General features: G+C 36.1%; 1 protein-coding gene across 2 annotated transcripts in view; it reads left to right on the top strand.

Annotated features, from left to right (window-relative positions):
* The first annotated feature begins 3359 nt into the window (after positions 1-3359).
* The window catches only part of LOC121737528 (mushroom body large-type Kenyon cell-specific protein 1), a 193579-nt gene continuing 182611 nt past the window's right edge, over positions 3360-14327 (top strand). For both annotated transcript variants that reach the window (XM_042129183.1, XM_042129182.1), the window contains exon 1: positions 3360-3896. The gene's annotated coding sequence lies outside the window, so the exon portion shown is untranslated. The remainder of the gene's footprint in view (positions 3897-14327) is intronic.

The following is a 14327-nucleotide window of genomic DNA, read 5'->3' as shown; positions in this document are numbered from 1 at the left end:
ATAAATGCGAAAGTCTGTCTGTCTGTAATCTCTTCACGTCCAAACATAGAGTTTAAGTCCCGGGAAAGGACGTAGGATACTTTTTATCCTGGACGGAGATGCGGGTGTCATAATGAATAATTATAGTTAAGTACAATAAATGCGAACCAAAGTTCAAAAATGACACTATGAAATGAAATACTCTCTAATACTCTTTTTAATCGCCGACAAAAAAGACCGGTGTTATATATGGTTACATATTGTATAGTAATCTAAAACGTCATTATAAATTCTACAAAAAGTTCATCCAAACTTCAAAAACCTACGTCCATGTCCATGTAAAGCATAGACTTAATATATACTGTCGTAGCATTATAGGGTAATGATGTAAAGTATACAATTGTATACAAGCTACACAGAGAATAGAGATATTTTGATTTGACAGTCAGTTTACAATACACAAAAAGTTGATGCAGAGTTCAAAAACCTCCGTATAAAAGACATACCAAAAATGACACAGCGAAAGTAAAACGCACAATACACTGACCTTACCCAACATAATGGACGTCGCCCAACGGGGTCGATGACATTGCATCGAGGCCAATGCATTTGGCAGGATTCGTAAAAAAAATATACTTTCACTGCGCGCGAATCGCGGTTCCAATTTTAAATGTGGAGCGAAATTGACGTTTTCAAAATGGTGTTCTTTTTTTATTCATTATTTTAGACTTTGATTTTAGATTTCATCGCACGTGTTTTGTCCTAAAACACACGTGTTTTTTAAACGGGTATATGTTTTGGTTCGAGTGAATTTTTGCAGACTTGTGTGATAATATGGCTAAATAAATAGAACTTACATTTACCATTCCATATTTTTATCCTTCTGATATTTTGGAAGTGATGATAATACATAGGTATTATATTTTTTTAGTGATTGTCACAAACATTGCGCGTATTTTTATCGTGGAGATAAAAAGGTTATTGGCATTTGTGTCGAACAGCTGATTTTAATTAATAACAAATGTAAGTAGCACAATGCAGTGCTTATGCATTATATTGTGAGTTAAAATAAACAGTCAATATAATATTACGCCTTCTTGTAAGAGTTGTAAGTGCTTATTTGTAGAGTTCGATACTCTACCTCAAAACAAATAAGTATGTACTTAATCTAAATAAAAATAAGTATTTTAATCAATTTTATGTATTATCTATTTATTTTTTTTAATTAATTTTTCTTTTCGAAATCCGTTTATTGCCTTAATGTACATTTTGCTGCAAAGAAAACAACTCTAAGTATGTCCTTTTCCGCGACTCAAAGTATCTCCCCTCAAAATCGGCGTTGCGGTTTACGTAAACCAGACAGATAGTCTGTTACATTATTAGTATAGATTTTACCGAATTTCGTAACCCATCTGAATACAAAGACAATTTATTCACAATATTCGGTTAAAGACAAAGTTGAAAGTTCAACGACTTGGACGAGTTTCAGTTGAAGACGATTTCTTTGACTGAATTATTTTAAAAATCCCAAAATTGCAGTTATTTTTAATCCGTTTATGAAAAAGCCAATTAAAGTGTTTTTTGCAGAATATTTATGTACTTTACAGTTTTTATAACACTGTAAAGCCTATACTGGGGATTAGATTGTAACGATTACATATTAGATTGATTATGACCCTAGGATATGTAATTCACATAGTCAGATTAAAGCTTTCAACTTTTAAGTTGTTCTAGAGTCTAGACTCTAGACGAAAATATCTATCTATATATTATATCTATATATATCTATATATATATATATATATATATATATATATATATATATATATATATATATATATATATATATATATATATATATACTTTTAAGTTATTCTAGAGTCTAGACTCTAGACGAAAATATCTATCTATATATTATATCTATATATACGTGTATATATATATATATATATATATATATATATATATATATATATATATATATATATATATATATATATATATATATATATATATATATATATATATATATATAGATAGATATTTTCGTCTAGAGTCTAGACTCTAGAACAACTTAAAAGTTGAAAGCTTTAATCTGACTATGTGAATTACATATCCTAGGGTCATAATCAATCTAATATGTAATCGTTAAAATCTAATCCCCAGTATAGGCTTTACAGTGTTATAAAAACTGTAAAGCACATAAATATTCTGCAAAAAACACATTTGAAAATCCATTTATATATATATATATATATAAATGGATTTTCAAATGTGTTAGTCGCGCTAATACTCGAAAACGGCTGGACGGATTGGGCTGATTTTGGTCTTAAAATATTCGTAGAAGTCCAGGGAAGGTTTTAAAGTGACACGAAGTTCACCGGGACAGCTAGTAGTAGCTAGATAGCGTAGATAGTTATATCATCATGCTTGAAAAATAAGCTGTGGTCCATTAAGCCGCATGAGCTATTTCCAAAATTAAGGGCCTGTTTCACCACTTCCTGATAAGGCTATCCACCACTTAACTTGACAGATGAAATATGGAGAATCTGTCAAAAAAGCTGTGAATAGCCTATTCGGCACTTTATCAGACAGTGGTGATACAGGCCCTTAATATGATTTCAAAATATATTTATTTAGTTGTATGTTTCGTCTCGTGGTTTTAACTTAAAACCTTTAAGTTTTAACTATCGCTGTACCCTAAATTTATCGGCTTTTGTCTTTTAAGCAGGCACGATCCGAAGGGGGGGGGGGGGGGGGCACAGGGGACAGGGGAAAATCTCAGGTCATTTAATATAGCCTCATCCAAATTGTGCAATATAAAATTAAGTTAATATACACAACAATTTAATAGTTTTCAGATAAGAATCGATTTTTATGTTAATGTATTGTTAATTATTGTTAGGTAGTAAATTCACTTGGCCTCATTATAATTTGCAGAATGGACAGAATTGTTAAGACCTAGATTTTAAGAATTGTCGACTATTATTATTACTATTTACTTAATAGTTTAAATATTAAGTAGTTAAAGTTAAATGAGAGCTAGGTCATTTTGTATTTGATACCTAAGTGCTAACCTATATTTTAGTGAGTACTAAAAGTAGATTATTTTTAGGTATTTAGGTTATCTACTAGTTAGATAGGCCACGTGGTCTTATGTAGTTTTCTTGTTTTTCGTGTTTGTAATGTTATTTTTTTAAACTTCAATAATATCCACAGTAAAAGTCTACGACATGATTCGGTTATAATTCTATGTGCTAAATGTATTATGTAGTAAGCTAAAATTGCCGTAGTAGTCTGATAGTATCGTAATACGTCAGCTGAACTTGTACACTGAGCTGTGAATGTCATCTAGTAGTAGTCATTCAGTGTAGGTGCAGTTCTGCGGCGGTGTGCACGATAACGCATTGCAACTCGTGTCCGCAATAAAAAAAAACAAAAAGTCAAATTTGGAAAAATTCCCGCGCGGCGCGAAAGAGACAGCCTACCCCCTCGGCCCTCGCGGCCGGTGCATAGTTCCGATGAAAAGTGGCATTCAGTGAATTAGTCGTGTTTACGCGTGCAGCTAGATTGTTTTGGTATTTTTTGTGGCGCCCTCTGTCCTATATACCGCTGTCAAAACAACGATGGAAGTGCGAGAAGAAAATTAAACTAGCGGTGTTTTTCCCAAGTTAACCTACGAGCTCAGTTGCGCGCGGACGGTCGCACGCGCCTCGCGCAGAACTTACACGAAACTCCGAATGGAACACCCACCGAATTCGAATTTTCAAAATCCGAACATGATTTGCTCAAGATTGTGATGTTAGTGCCTTACGTACAAACTGTGATGACATAGTGCAAATATTATAGTAGTGTCTGTGAACTATTGGAGAATACGGCTAGAACATTAGCGTGCTTATGGAAATTCCCTTCACAAGGTAAGTTTTTTAATTAAACAAAACATTACAAACGTTTAATTCGATGCCAATCTTAATCTATGAACTTGATGTTGCGCTGTGAAGTGTGAAGCACGTCGACGCATTCCTAGATGCGCTTGCAAATTCGCTTGCATTGACTAACTTCACTCGTCTCGCGTGTGAGCGAATATGAGTCTTATTGGATTTGTTTTTATTGTTTGTTAAATGAAATTGCTTTGGTGCTAGTTTTTTCGGTTGATGAACTATTATTTTCGTACCGAGCATAGCTGGTGTTGTTTGGTTAGTATCAATAACCTAAGCTTATCAATGCAGTATCTTATGTACTTTATAACCTAGACACGTACAAGTTGATACCTAATCTACCAATATTTCCTAGATCCGGTAGTACTTTGGTAAATAGAGATAAGGTCTATATTGCGTGGGACTTTTTTAATGATTTATTACTTTTTAGGAAAGCAAGAATTAGTCATATATAACACCCCTCTTTTTTGTCAGGGGTTAAAAATGCTGCAAGTTTTGCCACCGTTCCAATTCCACCTATTCAGATTCCAGTATCCACATTACCCTGATGAGAAGCGGAACCAGCTGACTTCCTCCTAGGAACCTACCTAACCTCCAAACCTGTTATGCCTGGTTTCTATGATATTTAAGCAAAAGTTGAACTTTTTACTAAAGGTACCTATCTCCTATACCTAGTGTCGAGAAGTTGTTGTATGTTGAAGTATACGTGGGAGAGCCATGCTTCGGCACCAATGGGCCGGCTTGACCGGAGAAATACCACGTTCTCACAGAAAACCGGCGTGAAACAGCGCTTACGCTGTGTTTCGCCGAGTGAGTGAGTCATGAAGCTCTATATTAGCTTCATGGAGTGAGTTTACCGGAGGCCCAATCCCCTACCCTATTCCCTGGGCAATTAGGTTTTTCATAAGCTAGGTGCTTATAAAGAATAAAAAATTCATAATTGTTAGTTGTAAAAATATTGTATTGCAAAGAAATGGCAAAAAATCGTTTTCTTAATTTTTATAGATAAAAGTACTTAGTAGGGACGTACACATGATCCAGAGGGGCGGCGCCCCCCCCCCCCCCCCCCCCCATTTTATATATAATATAATTTTTTGTTTCGTATGAATCATTCATTGTTACAGTTTAGTTATGACGTCTTAATTTATTATCACGTGAAAACAATACTTTTTTGTTCGACACAAGAGTTGTGATTACGAATGAAAATTGAACACCACTTCTTTAACCTGAAAACTGTCATAACTCATAAATTTGATGTAGACCTAAATTATTATAAATCATAGACTTATTTATATACTGTTATGTTATAAATAATATTAATAGATTCTATTTAAAAACAGAACAAATTTGAAAATTGAACACCACCTATAATAGCTGGTTTTCTCTTTACCTAAAAACTACACTTCTACGACGACGACGACGACGACGACGTCTACGTCACTTCACTGTCTAAAATATTCTTAGGAAAAAAAAATGTTGAAAATGTAACACCGTCAAATGACTCGCATTATTCTTAACTTAGGGCCTCTGTAATTGGATCTGTCTCCTGAGTCCTGATTTAAGTGTCGGATAGGCTACCTGTCAGTTAAGTTGTGGATAGCCTATCCGACACTCAGGAAGTGATGAATCCGGCCCTAAGTTAAGAATAATGCGAGCCATTTGCCCGGTGTTCCATTTTCAACATTTTGTTTTTTTTAGTTTTATCAACATTTTGTTTTTTTTAGTTTTATCAACATTTTGTTTTTTTCAGTTTTATCAACATTTTGTTTTTTTTTTCAGTTTTATCAGGAGACAGGAACTAGGAAATGGTGAAACAGGCCCTAAATATTGTAATTTATTTGCCTAACATCTATTTCTAAAAAAAAAAACAAAATGTCTAAATTGGAACGCTGTCAATGGCCAGTATCGATTGCTGTCCGAAATGCACCTAATCTAATATTAATGTACAGTTTGGTCGATCGATAATAATCACTTTGCACGGAACTTTTAGGCGATTGCATGACATAATTAATGTAAAAAACATTTCTGGCGGCCATCTTGGTTTTGACAAATCCGCGTTTTTGACTGGATGTATGTGCCATCTGGTTGAATCTGCTATTTGGTTGAATAACTAGCGAATTCGTTGAATAAAACTTTAATAATAACTGTAAAGTTTAAAGTCTAAAGTAAATACCAAATCGTTTCGTCTTTAACTATAAATGAATTGGTTTAATTCAATGAATTCGCTATTCCTTCAATCAAACAGCAGATAAAACCAGATGACTGTGTAAAAATATTTAATACTAGATGTCCCGCGCGGCTTCGCCCGCGTAAATTAGGAATTTTACGGAAACCGTACATTTTCCCATAAAAATAGCTCTTATGTCCCTACTCCCTTCACTTGGTCTACTCTATATATGTGCCAAATATTGCCATAAAAATTGCTCCAGTAGTTCGTAATTTCTAATATTTCCCCCGTTTTTCCCACATTTTCCTGAGTTTCTTCGGTCGTATTAGTCTTAGCCTATAGTCTTAGTTCTTACTCGATAAATGAGCTATCTAACACTGAAATAAGTTTTTAAATCGGATCTGTAGTTCCTCCGATTCCGTTCAAGCAAACATACTCTTCAGGTTTATAATATTAGGTAGGTATAGATTTTTTTAAATTATCGCTTGACAAACTCGAGTCTCGATCTAAAAGACTATGAAAAGTATTTACCAATAACATGGTATAATATGGTAGTGATGATGATGACGATGTTGATGATGAATGTAATTTGCATAGAAGCATATGCTTTCCGTTCTTAAAACAACGCCGAAACTCCCAAACTTGTATCTATAAAGAATCAGGAGTTCTCTCAGCACCTTCCGAACCACGGTATACCACGGTATAAGATTTTGAACCGAGGTATACTCGGTTCAAAATCTTACTTGTTGGTAGCATATGCTTAGAATACTTCTCACGAAACCGAAGTCACCACATATTTCCCTATAATTTTTGAGGAGTTCCCTCGTTTACTTATGGATCCTTCATCAGATCACCACTTTTGTGAATATAATACCGAATTGGGATGATACCCTATATTTATGATGATACCCAAAAGAAAAATTTTGAAAATCGGTTAACAAACGACGGAGTAATCGTTGAACATAAGAAAACGAACATAACACCTCCCCCATTTTGAAAGTCGGTTAAAATTGTAGCCTATGTGTTATTATGATGTTTAAGCTATATTATTGTAAAGTTTCATTAAAATCCGTTCAGTAGTTTTTGCGTGAAAGAGTAACAAACATCCATACATCTACATATACATCCATGCATCTATACATCTGTGGGATAATGCGTGGCGACGCTAAAGGAAGATCTTCCGACCGAGCGAGGTGTTATGCTCGGTCAGGCCGAAGCCCACGTGATACATTTCACCTGTCGTATATATACCGACGCGCTCAGAAAACTTCGATAGCGCGATGCAGGAATATTAGGCGATTTGTGGGTACCGCCACACATCCAAAATTTTTCTCACCTTTTAAACCTTCCCTAGACCTCCACGAATAATTCAAGACCAAGATAAGATAAATCCGTTCAGCCGTTCTCGAGTTTTAGCGAGACTAACGAACAGCAATTGATTTTTATATATATAGATAATATTATGTACAGTATACTGTATGATCAACATAGACAATGTTTCTTACGGCTGCACCCAGAGACTTTTAATATGTAATTAAAAAAAAACAATTATTTAATGAAGAGTTTGACAGATAACGTATACTTACGTCAAAATCTTATGTACTTTTAATTAATATTCATCTCTGAGTGCAGCAGTCAAAAGTACAGAAGAATTGAGAAAACACGTGACGTCTGCAAGTTTAATTAAAATCGGTTAAGTAGTGTTTGGGAAAGGCAATTTTTACGTCGTTGCTTTTATAAGTATATTAATGACTTATTCTTTCTATTAAAACTCCGAGCAAGGCCGCGCTAATGCCGCCATGTTATATCCCAAGATGGCGTCAATTTTTTGTCTATGCTGACGGCCAAGATGTTTTAGAACCAGTTCGTACTTAACCTTGTCATTAGGCGCGACTAGTCCGTCATTTTTGAATTTCGAACACTCCAACGTATGTCAGAATATCCACTTTGAATTCTCAACTCTATGAAACAGTAATAGAGTTGATTTTCCTTTAGGAGACATTCGTCTTTTAGGTGTATCAAGAAATTTCGTAGCCACATTCCTCTACAGTAGAAAATGATGATTCGATGAAAGTATATTATTTCGTTCGTGTAACACTTGAGAAAATATACTAAACCGGTTTTGTTAATAGCCTAAACAGTGAGACGAGACACTAAATTTAATATTATTACTAGAATACGTCCTAAAGGATTGTGACAAAATTCATTATCGTGCAGAGCCGTACATTTTTCCGCTAAAAACTATCCTATGGGCTATGTCCTCGTCCGTCTCTTACAGTATCTTCGGAGTCTTCACCAATTTCATCTAAATCGGCTTAATCGATTTCAAATTAAGTTTTGTGCCTCGATTCATTTGGGCTTTATCTAGGTATCGTAACAATTTTAATTACGCCATTGTCAAACATTTCGTGTGTTAACGCGACCTAAATCAGACATGCCGTGACAAACACCAATAGAATAAAAAAAAAAACACAAAATATGGCAACCCCGAAACAGAGTCCAAATTGTTTTTCCGTGAATACTTGTAATTCAGGCGGTTCTATTTTTAAAAAGCTTTTAGCGCTGAAACGCGAAGCATTTAAGTTAAAAAAATCGCTAATGAAGTATTAAATACGGCCGAAAATCGTCAGAAATAGTGACGCTCTCATAAGCCTTGAAATCTTTAAAAAGTCTGTCAAATTAATAATAATTGTTGGTTGTTGAGCATTATAATAATTATTACTGCATTCATAGCTTAATACGTAATTTTTTGTGGGTTGGTATACACATTTTTAACAGCGTCCAATGAAATGCAAAGCTATATGTGATTAAACTTCAGTTTATGCCTATATTATGTCAAAATCTTCAGTTTTATTCATCTCTGAGTGTCGCAGTTAGTATTTAAAATTGGATCCGAATCATAGACAAAAAATATCGGCCATCTTGTATTGATTCGAATACGGAACTAGTACGATCCCACAATTATTAATTATTATTGTCTTTTATTTTTAATTGCGAGGGAAAAACTAGTTTTAAAGTGCCCATACACGGGACAATTTGTCGTTTCGATCGATCGGCAGAAAATCGTCCAATCGATCTTTTGAACGTAAAATCGTTTGCGATATTGTTACACACGTACAATTTGTCGTGCGATTTTAACATCGAGGAGATAAATCGTCACGATAATAATTGTCCCGTGTATGGCCACCTTTACAGCTGTCATGCTTCTAGTGTTAGCTAGGTTTGACTTGAGCCGAAGTTTCGGCTTCGGCTTCGGCTTTCTGGAAGAAAAGTTGAAACGACCGAAACGATACCAAAAAAGTTTGCTCTTTCCAAATTTTATTGCCACACACAAATATATTTTTAGAAGTTGCTATTAGTAAAAAAAAAACGGTTTCTTAAGTATAGGTCTACCAGAATCTGATGGCAAAAAGTGAGAAAGTAAATCGACTATAGCAATACCGGGGTAATTGGAATAAAACATTTTGATCCTTTTTTTTTCCATAAAGCGGCTGATTCTGTGTGTGAAACATGCAATTAAATCAATTTATCCAATGATCAAGGATATTTTTTGAAAATCTGCCGTCAAAATTTGCCATCAGATTCTGGTAGACCTATAAGGTCCCATTGATTGAACCAGAAAACCCTGCGTTCTAAATTATACAACTGGCAGCCATTGCCTAAAAAACCGAATAAATTAGAATTAGTTTAAGTAAATAATAATATACAAAAGTGTTTCGTTTGTCCATCGATTAATCTGATTAGAAATGTAGAAATATTTCCCCATAGTGCGAAAAGAAAATCTGATTTTGTGCGTAGTTTTTTTTTTACTCTTATTTTCTTAAATTATTAAATTTAAGATGTTCGTAAATAATAAATCATTATAAACTGTTACAACCAATAAACATAGCAGACATTATGTAACGCTGTTGCAATATGACCCTTAGGCACAAGGACATTAAGTTCAATTCACAATAACAGTAACAAAATACTTGATATAAAATAAGTACCTAGATGTTGAACCAAGTTCCTCAAAATATTATTTTAAAATTGTTGTTTTTTCAATTTATTGTTTTTCAAGTTTAATTGGAAAAATATTATATTATTTAAATACTAAAAAACCTGAGTATATCATCTTTCTATTAGGAAATTATTTATTGTTATTTGTCATCAAAAATTGTCAATAAGAAAAAAATATATGAGTCAAATATGGAAATAACTTTAATTCTTCAAGCCCCATAAGAGCACCGGTGATCGCGACAACAATAGAATACAATAGCATTTCCTGGAAACTGTGATCGAAGTATGTAGTATATTATGACCATGATTGTTGGAGCCATCGTTTAAAATATATATTTTTCCCGAATTAATTATTACAAAGTAACACGTCTTTTGACAGTTTATAATATATAAAATCTAATCAATGCTTTTAGTTATAGCAGTAATAAACATTATCTTTTTTTGATATGACGTCGCATGTAACCCGTAGACATTTCGTAGGCCGTAGCAATGACGTAGCAGTGACGTAGCAATGACGTAGCAATGACGTAGCAGTGACGTAGCAATGACGTAGCAATGACGTAGCAGTGACGTAGCAGTTTCGTAGCAGTGACGTAGCAATGACGTAGCACACAAAAACATTAGAAGTTTTCTGAATGTAGCTTCTAATTTCAATGAAAATTGTGACATAATTATTTAAGCATAAGGTTTAAAAGAATTGTAAGAACAGCGATTATGTCAATTAAAAAAAAAATGCGCAAGAAATACACGCTGCGTTGCAGCGGCGCAGCCCCGCGCTATGCTGTCCCGGTACAGCTCGAAATTAGAACTCTTACAATGAAACGTATAATATATTCTATTATGTAGTGTATAAAGTTTAATTTTCTGTAAACTCAAACGAACTCAGGAAAAGGTTTTCAATGAAAAAAATAAAATAAAAATGTGTTTAGTTTTATGATTTTTGTATGCACGTGCCCACCTTCTTAATAAAAATATGACCACAGCAAATAGCTGTGCCCTTTTCCAACGTGCCAGATAGAGACAAGCATGCCAATTACTGGCCCCAGTTATTGGCGAGCTTGTCTTTTGTCAACCTTAGAATTAGCAAGGGGAAGGCTTATTAAAACTTTCACAGACATAAATAAGTTGTATCTATCTTTCAACATCGAGGCTCCTATATTTGTCACCGATCCACGAACTTGCGCGAAAATAGCCGAACGGTTCCATCATGGCGGCGCACGCGTCACGGTTTTGAGGTTAAGGTTTGGCCTCGCAAATGTCAGTTTGCGCGCCAACCGGCCCTATCGCGATGACATAACGGCGGTTTTCCCGCGCATTCTCTATGGCCGGCTCAAAATGGCGCGTTTGTCATTTTCTTGGGCTAAGGTGCTTGATCTTTACATTGAATTCTAGATATGCGATCGTGTTTTGTGTAGCTAGTACGAAAATGATCCTTAGGGCCTCGCCATAAATGTGTTGTTAAAGGCAAAGTAACTCGGAATGGTCCGTTCTCACGGATTCGTTTTCTATTAATGCACTTTTTTAAGTCATCAAGGTTTGAGTTTTAGAATGCGTTTTATATTTCTGTTATCGTTAGCGCTATCGGCGTAGGAATACTTCTTGCATTTACATTTACTTTTCACGTTGTTTTTGGACTCCAAAACTGAGACAATCTTAGAAAAGTCGTAGAGCTCTTCGTAGAGATATTTCTTTTTCACTCTTTGATGTGGAACAAAACTTTGCTAACGGTTTTACTATTACTACCATGTTTTTGTTGTGTTTTTGCAACTGTCTATATCGTGGTTGCGAACTTTGGGATGGGAATGGGGAAAAAAGAATGTTTAACTGACATCAGGACATGTGACCTTTTTTTTTTATTAAATAAGGGGGCAAACGAGCAAACGGGTCACCTGATGGAAAGCAACTTCCGTCGCCCATGGACACTCGCAGCATCAGAAGAGCTGCAGGTGCGTTGCCGTCCTTTTAAGAGGGAATAGGGTAATAGGGGAGGGTAGGGATTGGAAGGGAAGGGAATAGGGGAGGGTAGGGAAGGGAATAGGGTAGGGGATTGGGCCTCCGGTAAACTCACTCACTCGGCGAAACACAGCGCAGTCGCTGTTTCACGCCGGTTTTCTGTGAGAACGTGGTATTTCTCCGGTCGAGCCGGCCCATTCGTGCCGAAGCATGGCTCTCCCACGTATGACCTGACCAAAATTTCCTAAGACGGGGGGAGAGTAGTATGCGAACGCGGCGTAGGCGAGGAAAGTATCACCCTCTTTTTCTGCCCTTCGGCTGTTCGGCGAAAACATAATATGCCTTATCTGTCGTTTCGCCTTCACCTATGCCGTTACTCCCGGAGTGCAACGTCTCTCTTTTATCTTCCGTGGTTTATTATTTTTTACAATCGTCGACACAATATTCATTTCTGTACTTATAAAATATGTTTTCGTGTCGATCAACATCGAATCGTATTTTAAAACAATACTCACTTATCACTCGCGATTATAGCGATACTGGGGCGCTAAGATGGCGCTTTCAGCTTAAACGTGGAAGATTTTTTGAATATGGTGTCTTATTTTTTTTATTGACAAAAAATATTAGGCTCGGGCCTACTTATTATTCGTAGGCTCGGGCCCACGAATATTAAAAAATAAGGAAACGTACCACCCTTCAACCGTTTCGAATTAGGATCCTTTACGCACACTAAAATATGGCAATAGCAACGAAATCATATATTTACGAAATAAAGCCGTTGACATTAATTGTCACTTTTTTTTTTATGAAATAAGGGGGCAAACGAGCAAACGGGTCACCTGATGGAAAGCAACTTCCGTCGCCCATGGACACTCGCAGCATCAGAAGAGCTGCAGGTGCGTTGCCGGCCTTTGAAGAGGGAATAGGGTAATAGGGGAGGGTAGGGATGGGAAGGGAAGGGAATAGGGGAGGGTAGGAAAGGGAATATGGTAGGGGATTGGGCCTCCGGTAAACTCACTCACTCGGCGTGAAACAGCGCAAGCGCTGTTTCACGCCGGTTTTCTGTGAGAACGTGGTATTTCTCCGGTCGAGCCGGCCCATTCGTGCCGAAGCATGGCTCTCCCACGTATATTTACACAAAATTGTGTATTATTACATGCATAAAGTATGCATGTATTCGGGTCACATTTTGTAGACTCGTGGACAATTTTTTGACAATTACTCTTTCTTAGTTTTGACTTTTTTTTATTCGTAGGCTATGACGATTAGCTGCAATTTGTGTGTATAAAGAAATACATAAATAAATAAAAACATAACATAATACATAGCATAACTGAGAAATAAAAAGATTGTTCGATGAAAATATCATAATATTTTCGAATATCTATATCCATTCCAATTTTGAATCTGAAATTATTAAGGATTGCAACTTCAATTTCATGTTAACAATAACATGTTGGCAAGCTACATCTGAAGATATGCGTTGCGAATAATTTAAACTTCGTCCATCCTCATATTACCTCTTAAATTACCTTTATTTCAACGACATAAGGACTATGGATCGTATGTTAAACTTTAACATTGAGACACAAGGCTACAAGGATTTCCGCCTTCCGTCATCAAAATACGATGATTATTGATCAATTATATGATTCATTGTACTTCCAAAAATATGGCACAAAATGGCATGGTAAAAATGCTACACGGAAATATGCGCAAGATTGTTGCGTAAGTACTTAAAGTTAACATGTAGGAGGGGGCTCCTAGTGACACCCATGTTAACTTTAAAGGAGTGAGCACACTGAGACGGGCCGTGCCAGGGCTCAGCGTGCCAGGGCGCATCGCAAAAATCCGCCTCCATACAATTTGTATGGAAGCGATGCGCGTATCGCACACTGTGTCGGGGCGCAGCGGATTGTCGCTTCCGTACAAATTGTATGGAGGCGGATTTTTGCGATGAGCCCCGGCACGCTGAGCCCCGGCACGGCCCGTCTCAGTGTGCTCACTCCTTTAAAGTTAACATGGGTGTCGCTAGGAGGGGGCTCCTAGCGAAACCCATGTTAACTTAAAGTACTTCCGCAACAATCTTGCGCATATTTCCATGTAGCATTTTTACCATGCCATTTTGTGCCATATTTTTGGAAGTACAATGAATCATATAATTGATCAATAATCATCGTATTTTGATGACGGAAGGCGGAAATCCTTGTAGCTCTATACCACTAGACCACGCCTCCGTGGTCTAGTGGTATAGAGCGAGGCTCTTGACTCGGAGGTCGTGGGTTCGATTC

This window comes from Aricia agestis, chromosome 21 (genome assembly GCF_905147365.1).
Source record: "Aricia agestis chromosome 21, ilAriAges1.1, whole genome shotgun sequence".
NCBI classification, from domain to species: Eukaryota; Metazoa; Arthropoda; class Insecta; order Lepidoptera; family Lycaenidae; genus Aricia; species Aricia agestis.
The sequence above is the reverse complement of the archived record's forward strand: the minus strand, read 5'-3'. Positions and strand labels throughout refer to the sequence as shown.